This window comes from Gossypium arboreum, chromosome 11 (assembly GCF_025698485.1).
Source record: "Gossypium arboreum isolate Shixiya-1 chromosome 11, ASM2569848v2, whole genome shotgun sequence".
In the NCBI taxonomy this organism is placed as follows: Eukaryota; Viridiplantae; Streptophyta; class Magnoliopsida; order Malvales; family Malvaceae; genus Gossypium; species Gossypium arboreum.
In genome coordinates this window covers 129,391,779-129,397,140 of record NC_069080.1, presented here as the reverse complement: position 1 = coordinate 129,397,140, position 5,362 = coordinate 129,391,779, and positions in this window count along the sequence as shown.

Genomic DNA, 5,362 nt, shown 5'->3' with positions numbered 1-5,362 from the left:
AAGAAGTATGATTGCAGAGTGCGCAATGTCATGCACTTCGGTATATTTGGGCTTAATGGGCCGAAACAGGTTAGTGGGCCAACGGGCCCAATTCGGTAAAAACACTCGGTAAGTGCTTCTGTTAATGTGTTAATGGTTAGAAAATGTATGTAAACCCTAAAATATTTAAATTACTAGAATACCCCTAAGTATGAAAATTACCATTTTACCCCTAGGTGTAAAATGACCGTTATACCCTAGGGTTAATTTTGACCAAATGCATGATATTCGATTATGTTTGCTGTATGCCATGACATGTATATCTCATTGCATGGGTTTGGGTTTTGTTATGGAGGAAGAACCTGCTCGGTGGTCGTGCCACGATTTCGATATAAGTACTTTGTCGGATTATAGTTAGTGCAAGAACCGGTGCTAACACCGTAAGTGTAGGGATGACGGGTGATTTATTCCCATGTGAAGTGTAGGGATGGACGGAGGCAAGTGTGGTTGGATGGGGTTATCCTGCATTAATCATATGAGATCTGTATTGAAATGGGCCCAATCAGGCCGATATAGGCAAGGCCCAATATATCTCGACTTGTATAGGGCTACGCCCAAATTAATAATGATATGGGCTAGGCCCAAGATACTGTTCATCGTAAGGGTCAGGCCAGATTAATATTGATATGGGCTAAGGCCCAGTTAACACTAAATTCTGAATAGGGTTTAGGCCTAGTAAAGCTTGATCTGATTTGGGCTCTGGTTGGGATACTTTACACACTGAGTTTTCCAAACTCACCCCCCTTTTTCCCATCTTTGCAGGTGAGCCTTAGATCGATGGACTTGGAACTGGGTGGGATTCAGAGTGGACACAAAGATTAAGTTTCTGTTTTCCTTAAAATAAGTTTCGCATTTATTATTTTGATTATTTTTATTCTGGTTTAAGTTGTAATAAGGCCGCTCTTTTTATTATTTTTAATATTTTGGGTTATTAAATTGGTTAGCTCTAGGGCGTGTTTTATAAAAGTTACTTATTTTTAAAATATCACGATAACCGAGCAAAGCTTCCGCAACGTAAATGTTTTCAAAGGAAATAAATATTTTAAATAGACTTAAACTTAATTTGTTGTTCGTGGACAAGTAATAAGCTTAAAGTGTGGCAATGGATGTATGCATGTCTAGGATTGGATCATAGAAGAGCTAGGTACTTAAGCAGTCTAATTGACTCACCTCCTCTTTTCTTGAATCCTACCTGGTGCGTAGTATCCATTCACTTTAAGCCATGACAAAGAAGGTTTGATTTTTTTCGATACTTAACTGCTTTTTTTAAAATAACATGTTTCTGCCACTACAAAGGTTTACAAGTTTTCAAAGTTTCCCATAAGATTTTACAAGGTTGTTAACAATGCTTTGATTATTACAATGAATCACATTTTGGAAAAAAAATAAGGCTAAGGTTTTATTCAAGTTTAAACGGTAAAAGTTTCTAAACATCAAGAAGGGTTTTCAATGAAAACATGGTTTTCGAAAAACACTTCAATGTGACACGCCGGATTCAGTCGTAACGTCTGAACCGGGTTTGGGGTGTTACATGAGCACTTATCCCGAGCCCTTGCTCAGTTTTGGAACCCAGCGTATAGTTGTTTCACTTTTGGGGAAGTAGACTTGGTACCTACTGTGGAGGAGTACACTGCCATGCTTCGTTGTCCCAAGTTCAAAATGATAGGATCTATTCTCAAGCTGCTTGTGTCCCTACCTTTTGGAAGAAACTGATGATTATTATGGGGATGAGCGAGTAGTGGGCCACGGCCCGAATTAAAGAGAAGGGTGAGTGTAAGTGCATTTTGTGGGACGCTTTGAAAGATTTGATTCTGACACACCCTGATGAGACGAAGAAGGTAGATGTTTTTGCCTTAAGTTTGTATGGATTAATGGTTTTCCCTAGGGCTTTGGGATATGTGGATGAGGCAACCACGGATCTTTTTCATCGACTTAATAAAAAGGTCACTTCTGTCCCTGCAATTTTGGCGGAAACATTCAGGTCTTTAGGTGCATGTAGGAGGGCTGGTGCTGGCAGGTTTATAGGGTGTGCTCAGTTACTTTTGGCTTTGTTCTACAGTCATTTTTGGTTGATAGATAGGGTGGTTTGTCGGGTCTTCTTCGAGGATTATTCACCATTGAAAGACATAGTAGCTTCAACTAGGAGAGTTGATGTTCCAAAAGAGAATTGGATAGCACTACTTCAGAACCTTCAGTCGAAGGATGTTGAGTGGAGGGCCCCGTGGATGATTCCTGGTGAGATTCTGTACCGATGTGGCAGTTTCGATTGGGTCCCTCTATTGGGAATTTGGGGTGCCATTGGTTATGCCCCATTGCTTGTACTAAGGCAGCATGGGTTGAGACAGTTCATGCCAGCAACTCATGGGTTGGCTCAAAGTGAATTTGTATACAAAGGGGCCGATTACAAGAGGAGGGTTAGCAAAATTTCTAGTGCTTGGAAGAAGACTTGTCGGTTGAAAGGAGTAGCTATTAGCCCTGCTACGACTCCAGAATACGTAGAATGGAGAGGTAGAAGGGTTAATGATAATATCCCTAAGCCAAGTGTGGAAGGAGCTCGACCAATAGAGGAATATTTGCAAGTAAGGCCCTCAGAGTTAGAAATTATGAAGCAGGAGTTCGAGAGAAAAAACTTGGAGTTCGAGAAGAGGATAGCAAAGCTCGAAGAAGAAAAGATGTACTTGAGTTTGGATGTCGATGTTTAAAAAATAGAGGTCGAGAAAGAGAGGAAAGAAAAGAGGAAGATTGAGGAAGATCGAGGTGATCTAAAGGAGCATTACAAAAGGGCACAAGTATCCTTGATGAGAGCGAGAGTAGGAGGATCTTCGGATCAGTTGCAGAAAGAGGTCCAAGAGGAAAAGGCTAGAGCCGAGTATTGGGAAAGGAAGTTCCAAGAGATGCAGGTGCAGAATTTGGCATTAGAGGAAGAGAATAAAGGGTTGAAGACTAAGGTAATTGAGCTTGGAAGATCCCAACGTTGGCACCAAAACCATAATTCTACGATCGAGTTAAAGGAGCTAAAAAGCAAGGTTGAGGATTTGGAGGTAGCATTGCATGATGGTGAACTCCGGGTTGAGCAGCTCGAGGCGCAAAAAGATTATCTGAAGGAAGAGCTTCACCAGGCTAGAGGACAGGTCGGAGAAAGGGATCATGTCATTGGTGAAGCCATAGCCCAAATTCGAGAGGTCGCTGAATATGTGCAAGGCTTGGCAATTCGAGTTAATGTATTGAGTCTGATGTATTCATCATCGACGGATATAGGACGAGAGTTAGCCCTTTTATTAGATAGAGTTAAAGCTTTGGGCCTTAGGGCGAAAGCGTATTTGTAATCCTCTTATATGTAAAGATATTCTTTTTTTAAATAAAATTTTCTAAATGAAGTTGAACCAGAATCGATATCCTTTTTGCATTCATGCATTTGCATCTCATAGAATTTCATCACATCATTTGCATTCAAAGTTATAGAAAGACCCTGATTAGTTAAAGTTTACTTCCGAAGGTAGAAAAGAAAATCTAGAAATCACACATCCTTACGGCACTCGCACTAAAACTAAGAGTATGGATCAAAGGTTTGAGCAATTACAAAAAGATATGCAAGACCAAATGCAAGAGCAGTTGGCCAAAATGCAGAATGAAATGAAGGAGCAAATGCTAGAGGGTCAGAGGAACATGATGGCTGAAATGGCTCAGCTGCTGAGATCCACTGATAAAGGAAAGGCTCCCATGGCGATCACTGAAGCAGAGAATGAAGGTCCTCCTCCAGGTTTTACTCCGCCTCATGTGCCACTGCAAACTGAGGCACCTCCTAGAAGGCCATCTGTCACTGTGAGGCCTCAACATGGGCCAGTTGATGCTGGAATCCTCGTAAATTTCCCATCTGGGTTGGGAAATAATTTGGGTGATAGCTCGATCAACCCTATCACTCCTGATCTGGATTTGATGGAGAAGGAAAGAATGGCAACTGAATCTGCGAAACAATTGGAAGATCGTTGCAGGTGGTTAAAGGAGAAGTTTAGGGTTTTGGAAGGCACTGGAAATCATCATGGGATTGATGCCAAAGACTTAAGTTTGGTCCCAGATTTGGTGCTTCCTCATAAATTTAAGATGCCAGAGTTTGAAAAGTACAATGGGACTACTTGTCCAGAGGCACACATAACAATGTTTTGTAAGAGGATGACTGGATATGTGAACAATGATCGATTATTGATCTATTGTTTTCAAGACAACTTAGTAGGAGCAGCGGCTAGATGGTACAATCAGTTGAGCCGTGCAAGAATCGGTTCATGGAGAGATCTGGCATAGGCCTACATGCAACAGTACAACCATGTGACTGATATGACGCCAGATAGGATCACACTTCAAAATATGGAGAAAAAGACTAATGAAAGTTTTAGGCAATATGCACAACGATGGAGGGAGGTGGCAATGCAAGTACAACCACCATTGTTGGAAAAGGAGACCACCATGTTATTTATTAATACTTTGAAGGCGCCATTCATCACTCATATGATTGGAAGTACCACGAAAAGTTTTGCAGATATAGTTATGACAGGTGAGATATTGAGAATACTGTGAGGGGCGGTAAGATCGAGGGGGAAGTGGCTAAAAGGTCTGCCCCAAAAAGAAAGGACAATGAGATGAATAGCCTCAACTCGAGAGCAGTTACAATTGGTCAACCCAAAGCTGAGCAACAAAGTACTCAAAGACAGGAATCGAGTACAGGACAGAATTAGGAGAGGATACAATTCACGGCTATCCCTGTGACGTATCGTGAGCTTTATCAAAGCTTATACGATGCACATGCCATCGCTCCATTTCACTTGAAACCACTGCAGCCACCGTTCCCTAAATGGTATGATGCAAATGCTAAGAGCGAATATCACGCGGGAATACCGGGGCATTCAATTGAAAACTGCACCGGATTCAAGAAGGTCGTGGAGAGGCTTATCAAGATGGGGGTTGTGAAATTCGATAGTACCCCGAATACTAAAAATCCGTTACCAGATCATGGCAATCAGGGAGTGAATGCCATCGATGAAACAAAGAAAGGAAAAATCAAAGAAGATATTGCTGAGGTAAAGACACCTATGAAAGTAATATGGGGGGAGATGGTGAAGAGAGGTATGCTGACCTCTAGAAAAGGAAGTGAAGGAATAGAGAACTATTGTGAATTCCATGGAGAGATGGGTCATATGATCCAAAATTATGAAGTGTTCAAGGCCATGGTACAAGGCCTTATGGTTAACAAAGAACTACAGGTTTCTGATGGTAATTCTTGTGAAGGACAAATTTAAGTGTTGGAGAATGAACAACAAAGAACCAGCCA